The 20,381-nt window shown below is 39.4% G+C and overlaps 1 protein-coding gene across 12 annotated transcripts in view; it reads left to right on the top strand.

Moving 5' to 3' along the window:
* Positions 1-20,381, top strand: part of tenm3 (teneurin transmembrane protein 3) — a 282,460-nt gene that overhangs the window by 48,557 nt on the left and 213,522 nt on the right. Inside the window, exon 1 of one of the 12 annotated variants that reach the window (XM_082163192.1) lies at positions 10,206-11,636. The exons of the other annotated variants lie outside the window; for them this stretch is intronic. The gene's annotated coding sequence lies outside the window, so the exon portion shown is untranslated. Of the gene's footprint in view, positions 1-10,205; positions 11,637-20,381 lie in introns of those variants that run through there. 12 annotated transcript variants of the gene reach the window in all.

The following is a 20,381-nucleotide window of genomic DNA, read 5'->3' as shown; positions in this document are numbered from 1 at the left end:
TGGGAGTATCTGTGACCTAGCTGAAAGCAACCCATCCCAGCACTTCCACATGTGTCAGCGCTCTTTTTTTCCAAGTGCTAGAGGATTCATGCGTCTGAGATTTAAAGGTCTTAAAAATGTTAAACAGGTCATTCTAAGCTTAAATAAATACTCCTAAGAATACACATGCCCCGTCAGTCTATGGTTCTACAACTTTCTGGCACTAACCTAGTGAAATCTATTTTGTGACACCCCAGAAGTGTTGTCCCATTTATCCAGTAGGTTGTATGAAAGTGTGTTCGAGAGCCTGGAGTGTTGCTCAGCATGGAGTGATTTTGGTTGTAACTTGTGGTGTTTAGTCAGTGCACAATAATCTTGGTGTTTAACTGGACAGGTACAGATGTATAAATCAACTGGACGTTTACAGCTCTGTTTCCAGAACCAGAAGACTACAGTGTGCGTTCCATCAGTGGCTTTAGCTGTAAGTGAGGATGGCATTATGCTTCTTGTTATCCTGTAAAAAAGAGCCCTCTAGGGCTGGTTCTACATCAGATTGACTCCGATTAGGAATGATTGTAAGATTAGCATACTGGTCGGTACGGCAGACCCTGGATCAGCCATTTGGTTGTGTTCCGCCTCTTAATGAAGAATCTGTTTCTTCTCAGCGCCGTATTCTTCAGTAGTTTGAGTCAAGCACTTTGTTCTGATGATTCAATTTAGTCTTCCAGAGAGCAGAAATCACACAGGACCGCTAAGCGGCAGTCACAGGAAGTTCTTCAGAGAATAATTGTATCCTTCAAGCTTCAAACTTATTGATTGTTTCAAGTCCTGTGAAAATGACTCAAAGGTGGAAAAGGGGTGTTAAATTTGTCAAAGTTTCTTGTCATTACGAGCGGGACTGGCATGGATCCGAGCAGGATGTGCAGCCGTTTCAAATCAACCTAGAACGACGTGTGCTGATGAGCAATTAGAAAATGGTTTACATCATTGCAATCATCAGCCATTATCATAATCAACTTCAGAGTGAAGAGAGCCTTTTACCAACACCATCCTGACCTGCAAAATAGCACTCGCTCTCACTACGAGAGGAGACGTGCCCGTGTTTGAGCAAGAACTCCAAAAATGGTCCCAAATATAGTTGCAGTTCAGTCCGAGTCTAGTCCACCCTTCTCTTCTACATAACACCTTCGCAAAACCCCCACAAGCTGCCCACATCACTGACAGCACAGCAAATGAAAACAGCGTTTTATGCTCTACTGTACTGCATTATTTACTGTCTCCTATGGGTCGTCCTGTTTAAAGTGTTATTGGGTTCAATTCTGTATGACACTGAGGCGTTGAGACACGCTCGACTCAACCTTCTGCTCTGGGGTCAAGTTCCCATTCTGGAGCATCAATCACGCTTACCTCATCCTGGTGGCCATATTAGAGTTACATCAGTCTCAATGGCCCCTCGTTTCAATACAATGGCTGCTCCATGGGAAATTAAAGCTTAATTAAACATGCATGGCAACGAGACACCATTGTGCTACAATATTTGACTGCCTGTGACCTGACAGATTCATTATCTGAGAGAGTTTCTAATTTTTATGACACGCTCCTCTGTGGACGTACAGGCTCTGATAAGATCTTGGTCTGTCTGCTTAATGGTCCAGACAACATGCTGCCTGCCTGCAACAACAAAATGCATTCACTGTTTATCTCATTTACAGTTTGCAAAATGGAGAGGAGGTTTAATTGAGTTTGAGCGGTTTGATGTGGACTGGGAGATTAGTATGTCTGTGTGAGAGAGAGAAAGAAAGAGAGAACATCTGAGAAAAGCTCCATATAGTTGCGTTTGACTTAGGTTGGCAGTTAGCCATGCACGTTGTGGCAGTTTTGGCTTGGAGCAACATGAGCTGTGTATATGCAAACACACAAACACACAGTTTTGCTCTTTGATACTTGTGCAGTTGCCCACATACAAAAGGTCATGCTATAATGCTAGTGTGGTTTGATATGCATGCAAATATATGCAAATATATAACTGCTCTCTTGTAAATATAGCGCTTACTAATCTTATTTTCACTAAGGCTTTGTTTGATGTTAAATGCAATAAAAACAGTAATATTGCACTATTACTTCATATAGTTAAAAATATAATGCATTACTGTGATGGCTATGCAGAGTACTGACCCCAAACTTTTGACCAGTATTGTATATACTTAATTATTATTATTATTATTATTCATAAAATTAAAAGAAAATGCAAGACATTTTACATTTTTCCTAATACCTTCATCATAATCTTGCGCCTCCTTATGGCTCTCTAGGGGATTTTATTTGTCCGCCCTGGCAAAAATGTTTTTGTCCTCCAGGCCAAAATCGTCAATTTCAAATTCAAAGTATTGTTCATGTCTGTAGTCCAGATACTGTAAGTGCCAAAGTTTCATACTTATGGTTAGGGATTTGTCCAAAACCTTAAACCAAAGTATAACCAAGATTATTAGCATTAGTCAGCACCACTAATACTTTTAAGGTCTGTTTTAAATTGGCTAAAGGTAATCACCCTAATAAACTCTGATCTGATCAGATAATAACATGCATAAAGACTTAAATACATTGACAGCCTACAGCACAGATACTGTATTGAAAAGGATTTGGATGTTCGTTGGGCAAAGGTAGTTAGTGTTTGTCATTGGGATTATCTTAATACTCAATAAACTAACAACAGGAAGATTAGCGTGACTGACACACCGCATATGTTTATAATGAGGGGATTTGCACCTTGGCTATTGTTTGCTTGTCAGGAGAGCGATTAAACACCACAGGCACAGAGATGCTATGATGGCCTGTCTCTGCAGACAAAGCCAAGTGTATTTTGCTAACTCAGGTTTAGCACAGTCTGCGTACAACAGGGGGCCTCCTTCATGATGACATTTACTCTAGTCTGGGTGGAGAACAACATTTGTTAGCAAATACAAGACCCCTTTATGCACTCCACACCATTATTATCATTATTATTACTTTGAATGTGCAAATTTGCCCTCTTAGTTGTCGGCAAATTTCGAAAAAGTACTTTGAAGGATGTAGAGTGTCATGTTTACTAATTGCAGTGTGTCAATATGCCATTAACTCTGTGTCGGTGCCAAAGAGCTGTTTGGATAAACTTAAATGGAATCATCTACTCACTAATCATGAGTGGCTGTTTGGTGTTAAATGCCGGTTTGAAAATGAGTCGCTAACTGCGAGTAGCATTTTTCACTCTGAGGGGCACTGTTCCCACTTATAGACGTGACAATTCCCACTGATTTGCACTGCACACGTCTGTCATTCTATTGTTGTGCAGCGGTCTGATAGTGAGTTTCAAGTGGATCACGCGGTGAAGAGAATTTTTTCGATGTGTATCAAATGGGTGTGCCTTTCATCAACACTCAACAGGTGCTGTAGATTGTGTTTAATACATACATGTGCAAAATTGAGCGATAAAAGCAAGGTGCTCATAAAAGCTATCACGCTCGGCAAGCAGTAAGCAGCCTTGTGCTTCAGACCTCAGATTTTGTAAAGGGTCTCTCAGTCATGGATGAGTGTCATGTACCCACAGGCAAAAATGGCTGAGTGGCTGAATCAGACATTGACTTTTTTTTTTTTATATAGAATTTCATTCCTTGTGGATCAACAGCATCCACAGGAACAAAAATATAAGAGTAAAAATGTCCCAATGGTCAAGGCCAAGTCTAAGTCAAGTCTTAGTCTTTTGCCACAAGTCCAAGTTAAGTCTCAAAACCCAACTTCTTAATAATTTTCTGTAATTTTCGGTTTGGTAATATGAATCCTGTTCAAGGACAATTCATTTATAAAATTGTTTTAAAGGCCATATTTCTAGGGATTTCCTTGATTAAGTCATACTTATCTAAACTAAATATATATTTATATATATACTTTATATATATATTCAGAGAAAACATTTCTCCTTGTAGACTCAAATTTATATCACTATGTAAACCTCACTGTCTGCTCTGACTAGTTTCATTGAACAAGTTCGCAAGCATGTGAATCTGTGTGCTGTTACAGTTTTTTTTTTTTTTTTTTTAAACACTATGATTCAGATAAAGACTCTCTGTGTTTCCTTCATGTTCTTAATAGTAAATGAAACTATCAAAAGTTTGACGGCACTTTCCCACTGTATCCTAAGGGCAGGAATGCTCTTTTTAACACCATGGAATGCTCAAACTTCCCTTGCTCTCTCCCTGTAGAGCAGAGGCCTCTAGAGTGGGATGACTTTATTAAAAAGCCACTAGAGGACTGGGTTAATCCCGTTGCCTCAGGAGATGTACCGCACCTGGTTACCCTTCAGCATTTGAGGGAATGTATGCTAACCATATCTAACATTTCCTCCCTCTATGCACACACACACTGGCCTATGTACACACAGTTCGACACAGTCAGCGGAGTCAGTTTGCAAAGAAGGATCAGATTATTTCCTGTTTCCATCCGACATGTTGTCAATTACGGCCCGGCGCCCAGCCTAACAGGACACTTTAGCGTTACCAGCAAATGACCTTACACTGTTCAAACAATTAGCCCAAAGAAAACATTGTCCTCATTGATTTATCGGCCGTCCTAAAGGAGAATTCTCCAAGAGAGAAAGGAATGCCTCTCCGATCATGCCGCCGCCATCATCTGGAAGTCTTTCCGCATAGGGTTCACAGGAGAGCCACAGTGGTGACAGGTCTATTTAGCACAGAACTCACCATCAACCGCCAACTAGCACTTACTAAGGGATATGTGTTTACAATCAACAGGGCTGTGATTCTTTTATGATAGTGATTTCTATCTTGGAATCTGAGAGAGAGAGAGAACAAAAGTTCACTGGCAGTGAATAAAAGCCTAAATATCCTCAGAGCTAGAAGACTGTATATCTTCAAGGATAATGCTTTATATCTCTAGCAGTTAGGGTTCCTTCCCAGAGCCATGAACTTTGTTCCACCCATGTGTTTGTGCGCTGTTCCCAGCTCTCATGGCCAGAACCCTGGACCCCCACCTTCTAATGCATACCATTTTCCACACAAAGGCTGTTTTTCTGCACCAATACCTTCGTCTTTTGAACTTTTTTAAAAGCACCTTACTGATCGATCAGCATCATTTTTACTCAGAAAGAAAAGAAAAGAGAGGAGACATAGAGAGTGTGAAAGAAAAAGTGTCTGTACTCATCTTGTGACAAAGTACTCCAAGCATCTTACATGGTGTTAATCAACAGCCATAGAGCTGGCTGTCACTCACAAAAACCATGAGACGAGCCAATCAATATCAGCGCCCAGCACTGCTTTCACCGGCTGAGCTCAACTTTTGTAACTGTTACTGCAATGCTCGCATTGACCAGGGAGCCCTGCTCATTGGCCTGGCACATTCACCCTTATTATAAACTAACGGCCAATCTTACTACCATAAAGCCAGTCAGACCCCAGAGACATGTGCTCAACAATGTAGCTCAGACAGATCTCAAACATTCCACCATTTCCACCAGAAAACAATGAATCAGATTATCTCTGCCTGTCTACAGATAACCAAAGATGCCAAGCAGTAATAAAATACTGCAAATCAGTGGCCGCCAACTAAAGTGTTTGTTTTCCTGCACATGTGCAGTTTCATCTTCACTGGTTCTAGTCCTTGCTGCAGGCCATGCCAAATTAAAGTGACAACATCATTGGCTTTGATTATGCAGGTTTGATATGTGGTGATTTTCATGTTCCTTGGGGCGTTGTTTTGTGATATTGTTCCTGTTTTGTCTGCATTAGAGGCTCTGATGTTCTGTTGCTTCATTTCAAAGCTTTTTTAAATGTCAATGGGTGGGCTTGCCGCTTGTGTGTGTGTGTGTGTGTGTGTGTGTGTTTCAGGCATCATACACTAGTGAACACCCATAAAACGGATATGAAACATCTAATCATTGATTTCTCATCTTCTCCAGCATCTTAAAAATGCAAATGAAACATCCAAATCATTTTGCAGAGTTACACTGGTCCTTTAACACAATACCCGCAGACACCCTCTAGTGATTAGCACTGCATTTGGCTCTCCCATCCATCCATGATGGAAAAAGCCCAGTCGTGTCGGCGGCAGTCTCCAGGTTTGAAGGTGCAGCACTCTGAATGTGTGGATTTGTCAGAGTTTAATGAGAGTCCTCCCTGTGTTCTACTACAGTATCCTGTGCTGTTGACATTTGTCCACCCACCTGTGTCTGGGCTTTTAATGACCCTTTGCATGTCAAGCAAGTGATTTCCACTTGCGCGGAGGCATACGCTGGACATTTTGTCAAGAATTGTGACCTCAAAGTGGATTGAGTCTTCACGTTTTATATTTAGGTGTGAAATGCAAGCCAGGTGTCTCCTCTCAGACTGTCTTTGGTATGTGTGACTCTGTGTTGGTGGATGTTGGGGTCTTTGACATTGTTCTTTCATACTAGCTGATTTTAGTTTCCAATATTTTGTTTTTCCAGTCCCTTTGCAATGTTTTTGGATATGACTAAGGCATGTCAGGCAAGAGGCATGTTTTCCATTATACTTAGTTGATGGAGTGACTGAGCTTGCCCTCCACCCCGAAATAATGGGCCAGCCATCTAGTTCTCTCTTTCACTCTGCATTCTTCTAGCTTGCAAACATTGTTTCACAGTTTATTTTGTTAATACAGATAAGCCTTTAAGGAGCATGTTCCCTAGTGATCAGAATGCCAGTCTTAATTTCCTACATACACACTGAGAATGCAAAATCATCCCACAAAAAGCATAGTATTGATCACTATATACACACACTGGAAAATCACACTCGCACAGGCTCATTATTTCTGGATACTGTTGTCATTGTCTGGGAAATGAGTTTTAAGTATCTGTACACTTCAAAGAATTGCAAATAGCTTGTAATTTGTGTCTCACCTTATTTGCTCTTAGTGTTTGCATTAATGTAACACAGCTCACGTTTAAAACCAGTATTCTGAAATCTAAATGTGTGTAATATTTAGTGTACTATAAATACTATATACTTAGTATGAAGGCAGAAATACTAAGACATACGTGTGTGTGTGTGTGTGTGTGTGTGTGTGTGTGTGTGTGTGTGTGTGTGTGTGTGTGTGTGTGTGTGTGCGTGCGTGCGTGCGTGCGTGCGTGCGTGCGTGCGTGCGTGCGTGCGTGCGTGCGCGCGCGTGCGTGCGTGTGTGTGTGTGTGTGTGTGTGTGTGTGTGTGTGTGTGTGTGTGTGTGTGTGTGTGTTGTGTGATTTAGGGCAGCACTCTGCCTTTGAGTTATGACTCTAGATTTGTGTCATCTGTGTATATACTGTCTGTGTGTTTACTAGGGGAATGTTTCATTCTCTGAGGCTACCACACAGACCAAATTAGCTCTGTGTATCTTGTGGCATTCAACTTAATAAATAGGAAGGAAAACACATTTATAGTCATCATTGTCCCAAGTTCTGGTTTACATAAAATGTCATATAAAAGAGACACAGTGTTGAGCTGGTTAACCCAAGCATCTGTTTCATGTTGTCCACTGACTGAGTATGGTTTAATATCAGTTGTCATTCAATATGGCTTTTGCACCGTCATATGGCCGAATCTCACGAAACCTGCCAATAATATGTCCAGTTCATATTTCAGTCCAAATTTAAAATAACCCAAAATTATGGAAAATAGAATAAAGGAGAGGAAAAAAATCATTATAGGTTTAAAATTGTTGTTAACATTAAGCTAATAATTACAACAACAACAAAAAATTAGATGCAATATTGTAATTATATTGAAAAAATATAAAAGTATATCAAAGTAATTAAATTATATTTATAATATTTAGTATAAAATTGATGTTTTTGTGAGATTGACACATATTCAGGCCAGTGTATTGTGCTGTACTCAGTTGAGGGCTGCTTTTAATTGGCTTGTTTCAAGGAACACATCTTCAGGCTCGCTCGTTCTTTCTCTCTCTCTCTCTCTCTCTCTCTCTCTCTCTCTCTCTCTCTGTCCTCTTGTTATACAGAATTAGACTCCCTCCCTATTCTATTACAATTAGGAACCCTCTTTCTCAGTAGTTTGTTTACAGTCCATTGTGCTAAATTGTATTTATTTGTTTCTGTGTGTGAGAGCACATGACTTTGCACGTTGAAAAAAAAAATTTGAATTAACGGAAAGGCTTGTGATGAGTTCAAATGTTAACCGTAGATTGTGCTCTTTTGTTTGGCCGCAGCTAAATCATTTAGCAATTTCCCAGCTTGCATATGATAAAAATCATGCACTGAGGCCAGTAATTTATCGTGCGCTCTCTCTATTTGTCTTTCGCTCTCACGTATCATCCCCCTTTCTTCTGCCTATTTGTTGTCTCTCATATGCATATGTACTCCAGTGTGTACAAAAGTGCTTACCGTTGAGATATTTCAGACGTTCCCTCAGTTTGTGATGCATCACCAGAGCGGGGCGCAGCTGCAGTGCACACTGCACACTGTAGAGCCGGAGTGAGACAGGCCTATCGATCACTCTCACACCCTCTGTACATCCAGATGAGATGTACGGTGACACACGCGGTAGTTGTGAGAATGTTTCTTCCTGCCTCTAGCTCCAAATAGGCCTTGTGTAAAGTGAGACTGAGTGAATAGGTGACGGTAGCCTCTGCGCGTTCAAGTTACCCTGTGTTTGTGTGTCCAGGACTGGATGTATGGGGGGATTTAGTCAGGTCGCACACACCCGCTCCATCTTACTGTCAGCTTGACCTCCCAGCTGTGTCCTATCACATCCCTGGCAGTGGCCGTTAAAGTGTGTATGTATGTGTGTGTGTTAGCAGAATCGTGCTTCTCTAGTTAGCGGTAGAAAATTAAATCTGCCTCAATTCACTAAATGCTGGTATTAGTTCAGAACACTTCAGAGAGACACACATAAGCTCTGTTCCAAAAACCTAGTGAGCTTCATCCTTATAGGCACGCTTCCAACCCGAAGGCTGTTTCAAAAGGGAGGCATGTTCATTTTAAGGCAGCATCACGTGTTCTTCACAGAGAATGAACTGCAGCGAGCTCATGGGGTAAAAAAAAAAAAAAAATCCAAGATGGCTGACAAAGAAGGAGAAATGTTGATTATAAATATAAATAAAAACTGAAAGAATGTTTAAACATTTTTTACTGACTATTTTTACTTCAAATGTGTTTCTGCTATGCATATTTATGCCTACTTGAACATGTCATTGTTGTCACATCGTCTGTGTTGAAATCAATTGTGAATTGAGTGACAACGCAGAGTTGTAGAGCATTTCAGATCACTCACTTGTTAGGGTTTTGTTCCACAGAAGGATAGGCAGCAAGGCAGCTCACTAGGTTTTGTAGCCGAGCTATTGTGGGATGTACATGACAGCATGTGGTAGACAAAGAGAGACAAAGAGAAATATAGAGTAGACGGCTTTAGGACTAGCATAATGTCCAATGGATCTGTTCTGAAGTGCTGTAGTATGCTGATGTTAATATTCCAGCAGATCTGTAAAGCCTTTCTGTACAGGGAGGCTTTGCTGCTGCACAAAGCAAAGCATAGTGGAAAGCTAAAACGTAACCACGTCAGTCCATTTGAATTCAGGTCGACTACCTGGTGACCAATAGCTAAGAAATTGTTGCAGTCATTCAAATGCAATTTTTTTATAAAAAATTTTTCTGGAGCACCACATCATGGCCACTTGGTACAGTATTATATATTTTTTTTTTTCTTTTTTTTTTTTTCTCGTTTTGGTAAAAATAGGAAAATAGGTGTTATAATGAATAATTCATAGGACATACAGTATTTTAAATTCTTAATTCAATAGTCTATAAATACATTCTGCTATAAATGTATAAGGGTATAATGCATAAAAATGTAAATGTCTAGAAATGATTATGAATCAAAATAAATCAATCTTATACATCATTCAAATGTACACAAGACGCTAATAATAATTTATTACTTTTTTCATTATCGTACGGCAAAGTATTAAGTCTTGAGTCATATATAATTTAAATACATTATAGCATAATTTAATAATTAATATAATTCCATTTGATTTAAATGATTATTTGATAACAGTTTCACTTAAATATTTATTATAATTTTATATCAAATATTATGTGCATTGATTTTTTTTAAACTACATTTAACATTTTACTAATGTTAAATGTTAATAGCTGTAATATTCTTTAATATTTGATCATAATTGTAGCATTTTATATATTTGGTTTATCTTTATTTTACAATAAAAAAGTGAAAAATCGAGCAAGTGGTGTTTGTAGATGTGCATCAGGGACTTGGTGTGTTTTCCTGTCTTTTACTGAGTGCAGCCTATCACAATATTATGTGTCGTTTTTCTCTCTTTTACACACACACTTTGTCTCCAGATAAATCCCAAGCCTGCCAGACTCTCTCAGTTTAACTCCAAACCAAGTGTCAACACAAAATCCTTCAGGGACGATTTCTAACACATACACATGCACACATTTCTCCAAACATCACAATACAGAAGAAGCAGCTATTCTCTCGAAGTAAAATCCTCTCTTTCATCCATACGCACCGACCTATAGACAAGAGGCAGCAGGGAGCGAAGGAACGTGAGAGACGGAGCGGCAGAGGAGAAAAGGACTGAAAGGGAGATGGAGATAAAGGGCTCAGTTCGGCGGTTCGGCACACTGCAGGGGTGAGGCATCGTGGACCCAGGAGCTCGGCACTGTCGCTTGAGACGGCCCAGATGTGTCAGGCTCCTGTGTCTGAGAGATTTCCATCTCTTTGGCCTGTGGATCCCAGCCCAGCAGGAGGACTCCCAACCAACTCGCACAAAACAATTCGACTGCTCCCTCTACATTATTCAGCTGGCATAACCCCCAAGAAGATGGCGAGGGGAGGCGCTAATCTACATGTATGAAAGCGAAAAGAGCCCATTTTAGCTCATCGACGAATAGAAACTGCAAAAATGACGCACCACTGTGAAGCACTCCTGCAGATATTTTTATCCATTCTGAATTTTCACACTCGCAAGCCCTCTTATTCTGTCAGAATGTGCCTCTCCTTCATGAGAGAAGTTTTTATTGTGTGTGTGTGTGTGTGTTGTGAATGTGTGTGCTTCCCTGCTATGCTGTGATCTGCCTGTATTGAAATAGCTCTGTATCATGACCTACATTCCTCAGCTGGGGGGCTGACACTCAGGGAGGGAGCGACGGATAGGGTGAAGGTAAAAAAAGAAGACACTCTGATGAGTTGAGCCTGTCTCCAAGTTCGCTTTTGATGTAGTTGGGGGACATGCAATTAAATGACTATATTATTCTCCATTATTGTTAACACTGCTGCCCCTTTCCTTTTCTTTTTTTTCTTTTTGCAGCTGCAGCATCTTAATCCACATGTGCCACATTTGTTGTGTTGTATATTTGTTTGTCAGGATTATGTAAGGCTCTTAGATGAGGTGAAGGGAAAGAGGGCACGACTCAAGGGAGTCGTCTTAGCCCGGGCTTGCCGCCGCCACATCACCCTCTGCTGTCTCAGGCCACAAACATCATAACGGCCAGCTTAGCACTGGCTGCTTATCTGGGAAGTTTCTCTGTCTCCCTCTCGCTCTAGATGTTGATGTATGTAGAGAGCCAGGAGCCTTTGGAGTGTTTGTTTGTAGAAGCGGGATTATTTTCCGTCAGGAATGTCAGTAAGGTGAGTGCTCGGTTTGTTGACGTTTAAGCTTTGCTCGCGGGCTCGGGGCTCCGCCGAACTCAACTCGGTGACTCTGGAGTGTGTGAGCCGCTTGTTTAGATGTTTTCAATTGTTTTCGGTTGTACAAATCTCTGCTACGATTGTCAGCAAATGTAAGATCTCAAGTAGGATTTTTATTCTCTGTTCTCATAGCTATGGAAGCCAGTTTCCGCCTCTAAGCAAGCAAGTAAATAAATAATTTAGTAAATAAATAAAATAAAAACAGACCTTATTACACATAAAATCATTATAAAAAATAAAGTATTTCTTGTTATTGTGACTTCACATCTATGTGACTTTATATCATAATTGTGATATTCTTTTCGTTCTTTAAATCTCAAAATGATATTGATTTTGATATTTCTCACTGTGTGACAATTGCAAATTTATATCTCACAATTGTGAATTTATTTCTTGATATTGCAGCTTTATATCTCACAATACTTTATATCTTAGTTGTGATTTTGTTTTTATTATTGTGAATTTATTTCTTACAAGTACAACTTTTTTTCATAATTGCAACTTTATATCCCATAATTTGACTTTTATATATTAAACTTTAAATAATATTTAAAATATTAAACTCACAATTTCCTGTTTTATTTGTGTTTATTTTACTTTGAGGTGGAAAACGTGCTTCAGAAAGTAATGTGGAAAAGTATGACTTAAGCACACCGCACAGCGATGGTAGCAGCATCATGGCGACCTGACAGGCAACAGGCTGAAAAAAAATACTCGATGAGCGCGCCCTCAGAGAAGTGAAGAGTGTAGCCCGCAGTGACTGGAAACTGTTGACACCATGTGATACCAAGTAATGTGAAGAGACAGGAAGCTGCCTGTGACTCCTGTCATAGGAAGAGTATCCCCCTTTGCTATGGGTGTGTGAGTTTGTATGAATTTAAAATGGATGGATTGTTTTCTCAGGTGCGGGTAATTGTCTTGGCAGGTTTGTCGTCTATCACAGGCCAATCCAGCGAGTTCTGCAACACACTTGTGCGAGCTTTAGCATTAAAAGACACATAAGCATAACAGACCCTTCCCTGGTGAGTGTATTCACCTGCCCATGGTAAATAAACCATGAGCTGTAAACATCACCAAACTATTTTTCCAGCTGCACATTTAAAACCGTATAACTTTTTTTGCTCTTTATTAAATTTATGCAAAGAGTAAACATTCAATGCAGTCATAGAAAAAAAAAATCGAGTTCTGTCTTTTTATGGTTTGAATTTACATATTTACATGCATTTGTCAAAACACAAAATCACAATACATAAAACATAAAACATTTATCTTTTTTTTTTTTTTAAGCTGCAGAGGTTTTCTTCTACAATCTGTAGTTTTGAATAGGAGACATTAATGTTTAAGTAGTTGTTTTTTAAATCATTTTTATAGCGGTCAGTTTTACTGTATTCCTTTGCAGTTAAGCGAAACCATAAAACACGATTTCCCTTTATGCATCCCACACTCTGTCTCCTTTACTGCCTCTTTCTCAGCTCGTGCTGGCCGTGCATGCTTTTAATAAAAAATTCTTAGGATAAATGGTATTGGGTTAAAATGTAGCCAAACCACATGTGTTTGCCCTGGGTCCTTATCCAGGACCCTTTCTCATGCTTCATTCTGTTAACAAACCCCATAGAAAGCCCTGGGGGTTCATGAGCTAACTACAACACTGCTGTAGTACAGCACCAGAGAAGAAAAACACCACTCTCATGCATATTCTTAATGATGTGTCCAAGCCAAATGAGGAGGTGAGCATTAGGTCAGTCGTGGGGGGAAAAGGGCTTTGATAACTCCTTGTGAGACTGTCGCAAGAATGTAAGAACCATAACTGATTTCATTTCACTCTCTGCACTCCTCACCGAGAGTTTGCTTTAAAGCAACATAATGGCTCGTCGGGGCTGATGTGGGCCGCTCTAACAGTTGGGCTGATTTCAATATTAACAAAAGAGCGGCGTATTGCACTGGGAAATCAACACTGCAGCTGCAAATTCCCAGACTCGAGCGTGCTTTTATAGGTTGGACTCCAGGCCTGGAGTAAGAGTGGGAGAGGAAGGGGGAATCAGGCAGAATCACATCACTGTGTCCTGCCGCCCGTACTGAAGTGCTCTGACAATCCATTGACCTGAGAGGGAAACTGTCTGATGTTTGATACATGACTCAGATGATGGACAGACCCAAACTCCAAACAGATATGTCATAATACAATTATTTCCTTAAGATGAATCAGCGATAGATCGCTGTTTCAAGTGTGACTTTGTTTTGTGAGAAGAGGCGGTCGGCACTCGGCTGCTACATGCTGTTGAAATTGATAATGAGTGCCAAATGAGGTATTACAACACCTGGTGCTTACATTGTGTGTGTCGGCCTGTATTTGCTGTCCTTGTGGGGACCAAATGATGGTCAAATGTGGCATACCTATCAGTCGATACCCAGTTTTTCCATGTCGGCCATTTTGTACATCTGCCATTTTGAATTTTGATGCAAAATACTGTATTTTACATAGACATTAACGTATCGTTTCTAGACTTGGTATATGATACCACAAATACCATTGTTGGCCTAACTTGCTTTCCTCCATTTTGAATTTCTTTGAAAATCTACTTTTTTAAAAGTCCTCCTAAGTCCACCAAATTCGATTAGGATCATCTTCAGACCTTAGCAGGCAAATTAAAATATTTTGTGTAACGCATCAATGAATTTGGTGACACAATGTCAAAATGGGTCTGAGACTGTGTCTGCAATGCATTAGCATATTTAAAACAAATGTTGCGTCATTGTCACCACACACTGAGCACATTTGGTCACAGTGCCACCTACTGGTCAAAAGTAATAAGCAATTATGTCACATGACAAGTGATTAATGTGCTATGGTCTTTATTTAGCTTAAAGTCATATACAAATGTCTTTCATTTCTCATTTTTGCAGTTGGTGGGGTTGGCCCTGATAATTGCTGCTTGCAGCTATGTTGATTTTTATTATTATTTCAATCTTCTTCAACTATTTCTTGACCACAGAGGCCCAGCTGTGAGCGTTGCCACCTAGTGGACTCACTAATTAGTGTAGTTTGGTACATGCACAGATAACACAAAGTATGTGCAAAAGTGTAAAAATCTGGCTGAATGGAGCTTGGTCTGCATGGAGCTTGTTTATATTTATACAAAATCTGTCACGCACTGTGCGCTAAATGTAGCGGTAAATGGAAAACCAGGATATTATTTAGGTATTAGGGTGTAGCATATATAATTACCTTATAATATAAACATCCCCACTGTGGTATAAAAACAAGTTAGTGTGTTCTCTCAGCTCTGTATGATTTTGACCTTACCTGTCAATGACATTATCAGCACACAGCTTAGAGACTTGTCTTTGGTAATATCACACCAGGCAAATGCGTGCTGATTAGTCTCACAACACACACGCTTACACACTCATCAGACCGTAGGGACCGAGATCGTAATCTGTTTCCTGCGCACTGGGAATGCAGGCGTCATGAAATTGTATATTTTCAAAATATCTGTGACTTGATACCACCGAAAGTATCCAGTAGACGCACCGACCCGGTCCAAGTCTCCACTAAGTCTCTTCCCGACTCTCTGAAGTTATCGTTAGTCCGCTCCGGAAAAAAAAGAAATATTAATCTATTTCCTTCCACACTAACTTAAGTGCCCGTGAACTTTCTTCACTTTCACGCTTCTCTGAAACTTTACAATTTACTTTGTTCTGTATAATCCTCCATGAAGAAAAGATGACAGGTAAAGACTAGAGGAAGGCATCTTGGTTCAGGGGTGAGCAAGTGGTCTCTGATGCAACAGACGGTGGAGTTCAGAGACAACGGGCAACTTTATCTGATAATTGGCTCTAATCTGGATATTATTCTGGGCCGAGAGGCTTTTGTTCTGCAGTGATTATGCTGTCCGTTAGGTTCTGATCTCACCTCATGTCTGTGTAATTGAAATAACCCTGACCCTGAAAAGCCACTTGATGTGTCCATAAAAAAAAGATGAGAGCGGCTGAGAGCATGTGGGGGAAAAAAAAAACGACGCGAGAGCAAAGGAAAGCTGAGATGTTTGTCACATTATAAAAGCGTTCTCTTGATGGTCTATATCTCTGAGGCCACAGACCGTCGCACCTTCTTGTAGGTCAGGAATATTGTCTTCCTCTTAGAGGAAGTATTTCTGCACCATGTCTTTTCATGCCTTGCCAGTGCTCTCGTTGCGCCGGCCAAGGTTTTGTCCCCTCTCCCCCAGAAGCCTCAGAGTCACCTCTCGTGTACCATTAGAAGTGGATTGTAGAACTGTATCCCCCCCTGTTTTTTAGGCTCCAGATTGTATATGAGAGTGGTTGAGGGTAACTGGTGTCTGATACTGTAGACAGTAGCCTGCGGCTGAGACCCAACAATCAGGCTATTGTCCAGCATCTGTATGGTTGAAAGTTGCTACCTGGTACTATCAGCGAGAGCAGAGGGTGCAGACAAGAGTGTGTCGTCAATGGCTGCTTTGTGAAGGGCCGTGTTTCCTCCGCCCCCTTCCCCATCAGCTCAATAGAAAGAGAGAGAGAAAGAGCAAAGGACTAAGATCCTGCCAATGAATCACCCGTTCTGATTTTCATCTATTAGGACATCCACCTTAGCAAATGCATTTGACACAGCATCGCCAAATGCTGTGTAAAGACACAATGCTGCTTAAAAGCTGTACTAAAATATGCTGGCTCTGACTAACTTCAGCCCCTAGTATCCACAATGTAATTTTGAATTATTTAATTTGTGTAAATGAAATGCTGCGTTGCTGCAAATGTCATGTAATTTGGCGTGTCTTGTTTTCTGTCAGCTAGTTCAGCTGAAAATCAACAAGTCCTAGCCATAAGTAATAACCAAATAGATAATTCCTAGAAATAAGGGAAACAATTGGTCTGACAGAGAGGTAAAATAGTTCCTTTTATTTAGAATAAAGGAACAACAGGTTGATGGTGCTGCTATTACTGAGATTCAAAACTCTGATGTTGACAATATGAGGGGAGTGACTGAAATCACTATTTTGTCTTTTCACATTCTTGTAAGTTATAATTTATTTTAAGTGTTTCTTCTGACATGAACAATTTCAATACAATTTTATATTTTTGTGTTATTTCATCAGTACAACAGAAGTCTATGCTCAGAATTCAAAGCATAATTACTCCAGTCTTCAGTGTCACATGAACCTTCAGAAATCATTCTAATATGCTGATTTGGTACTTAAGATTAAGTTTAGAAAGTTCAAAAGAAATAGAATATTTTGTAACATTATACATATCTTTACTTTCACTTTTGATCAGTTTACTTCTAAATTAGTATAAAAATATTTTGAAGAAAAACAAAACAACTAAATAAATACACTTGTTTCAATTTTCATTCATTTCATAATTTAAATGTTTTAATTTTTTTTAAACATTAATGCCATATTTACTTTATTTACTTTATTTTTTATTTATTGTTGCAACAAAAAGTATAACACAATTATTCACTTGGAAAATGCATCAAATCACTGAAATTACTGTTTCATATTGATGTTAAAATGCAATGGTGAGGAAAGATGAAACTGCTATTTGAATTGCCTTGTTTTAAACCATGGCACAACTGAAGAAAAAACAGGAGGAGTAAATTCATTGTTTTCTGTAATTGCAATTCCTGTGTAAATGAAAAATGATGTTTATGCCATCTCATTCATGCTATATCCCACTTCAGATGCAGTGTTTTTGCCACTTTTGCAGTACGATTACAGCTCAAGACAATAAATGTTCTGTGTTATTGCTAACTGCTACACTGTCACTTATATTATTGTTTAGAGGCGGGGTTTTTTTTTTTGGTACTTCTCTCTCAGATCTACAGTTGCCGTTTGGAAATCTTTGAGTGTATTCTAGCTGATCTCTTCTGTACCCTCATGTACGAGTAAGTAACTATATTTCATAACATCCGCTTGTTGAAGATTTTACCCTAACTTAGCAATGAATCTTGGCACATGGCAAGGCTCGTGCCTAATTCCCTTTTATGCCTTTTTGAGCATGTTGTACATTTTAATATAAGATAATGTTAATAATAATAGTAATAATAAAATAAGCTAATTCTTCTGATCACTGTCCCAAGAGTAAAGAAAAGACTTTCAGAAAGCCAGAACCGTGCCTCCTCATCCTCTACTGACTTAGCGTGGTTCTTGTTATGAGTCTAATTTAAAGGCAAATATTCATAACTCAAATCTCCTTTTCTGATCCCTGCGCTTTATACGGAATCTGTTCATTATTTAGTTGCTTCATACAAGCCTTATTTAATTGGCATATTTTTTTGTTTTTTTTGGCAAGTAGTCAGTTTTCATTCACATTATTATTTTCTAACCTTTCATCTACTGCACTACAAACTGACAGTTGCAGTTTTTCATCATACATATATTGAGTTGCACAATCAGTGCAAGCATGCTACACAGTCCTTTATGATTTAATTTCTACGCGAGTGTGTGATGGCTGTAACAGCTGGATGGCTCCTCTGGCTCTCACTCTCTGAGCTCAGACGAAGCAGCTCCCGGCGTGCTGATCATCCTCCCTATTGTTTTCTGAGTGGCTTATTAAATTACTCGACCTCCCTCGTATAGTGGGAGCTGTCAATGTGCTGCCCTGCTCCACTCTCCTGCAGGGCTCGCTCTCTCTCTCTCTCTCTCTCTCTCTCTCTCTCTCTCTCTCTCTCTCTCTCTCTCTCTCTCTCTCCATCTCTCACCCTCTTTTTCTCTGTGTCCGATAACAGGAGCTTGTATCGGGGCATTAATCCTTCTGCTCTCTTGGGTGGGATTAATACTCTCTCTTTGTGTAATTATGACCTCATTGCTCTGCTCAGATAAGAGGCAGGTTATCAGGTCAGACGACCATAGAGGGATGGCATAAAGGAAGGAAGTGAGTGTTTCACAGTAGAGGGACATTGGAGGAGACGTGGAAAAGTTCATACCGAACGAATTTTTGCATCTGTAGGTGCTGTTTTTCTACGTAAACATGTTGTTGATTAATGCCTCTGGCTGTTGAGATGTGTCTCACTGTCTTTGAAGGCAAGAACACATCCTGTGTGAACGACCCTTTAGACAAGTTGACGTGACACTGTTTGTGCTGACTTTCTATGACTTTATCAAGGAGACTACATTCTGATTTGCTATCTTACTCCATGTTTTTCTTTCTCCATCTCTCTCTATCTCTCTCTCTCTATCTCTCTCTCTCTCTCTCTCTCTCTCTCTCTCTCTCTCTCTCTCTCTCTCTCTCTCTCTCTCTCTCTCCCTCCCTTCCCTGGATGCCTGCTGTTGCTGCTCTGTGCCATATGGAGCTTTACTGGAACTCCTCTTAAAAGATTCACCAGATGAATCTCTCTTGCTCTCGCTCTCTCTTTTGTGCTCTCTCTCTCTCTCTCAGCTGATGGCTTTCTCATTTAACAGATTGGCTGATGTGTCAGAGATGACTGGGTTATGCCAGTGCTAAATGAGAGGAGGGAGTAAGAGACAAGTGCTTCCAAAAGCTCAGTGATGCTCCTGGGCCAAAGTTCTGTTTCTGTTTTGTCTCTCTTTGGCATATGTGTTTTTATAGTTTGTGCTTTTGGTCTACATTTGTGTATTATATACCTATGTCTCTGATTTTTGTATTGTATTAATTTATTTCTTTGTAAATAGAAAGTTAATGAAGGGAAAGTGAATATACCTGTGATTTGGGAGGCTATTTTTTTCAGCGTCTCGCAACATGAGCTGCTATTTTGAAGATGTTGTGTAACAATAACCATACAGTTGTGGATTACAAAATGTAGTCTGAACATGTTTGTGTTTGCTTGGAATGTTTCTGCAATTTAAAAATATATAATAAAAAAAAAATAATAATATGTAAATAGATTTTTATTTTTATTTTATCAGCCTTAAAACATCATTTACATCAATATGTAAATGCATTCCGTAAATATGGATACATTTTGAGACTAAAGGTAGGAACTTTAAACTTTTAAATTAATAATTAAATTATATTCAAATTAAGGAATATAAAAATCAGTAAATGATACATAAAATATAAAGAAAACACATTTTATTCATTAGACAAATAAAATGATGAAACTATATGTTTAGCAGGGGATTTTCCTTGAGAAAAGAATCAAATATTACAAAAATAAAACAAGGCAAATGTTACAAAATGAGACATTAAAAAGTGTAAAAGTCACTTGCTTTTATAAAGTGACACTGCCCAACATCGACACCCACAGGTAAAGTTACAGCGGGAGGCTTGCATCCCCTGATCCCATTGACTTAAAACAGACGCCCTAATGCATGCGCTGGGTTTAGTGGGGGGTAATTGAGAATGCTTGGGGGAAAGTCACCTGAGAGGATATGATTGGTTCAAGCAATAAATCCCGCCTATTGTTTTTGTGTGCATTCTCAAATTAATTAAAAAGTAATTAAACAACTCAGCCTCTTAGATATCACTGCTTTGTCACGTCAAAATCAAACTTGAAATGGCCTGAAAACATGATTTTCTGTGTGAGTTTTTAGTGAGCAATCAGCTTGGGGAAATTAAAGGTACATCTTTGTGTCTGTGACCAGTGTTTACAAGCCTGAGGACTGATGAAAATAAGTATTATTAAAAAGAAAAGCTTAACATCATTTCACAAAAAAAAAAAAAAAATATATATATATATATATATATATATAGTTTAAATTGTTACTG

The sequence above is a fragment of the Leuciscus leuciscus genome (genome assembly GCF_965113295.1).
Source record: "Leuciscus leuciscus genome assembly, chromosome: 3".
Taxonomy (NCBI): Eukaryota; Metazoa; Chordata; class Actinopteri; order Cypriniformes; family Leuciscidae; genus Leuciscus; species Leuciscus leuciscus.
This window is presented reverse-complemented; position numbering and strand designations above follow the sequence as displayed.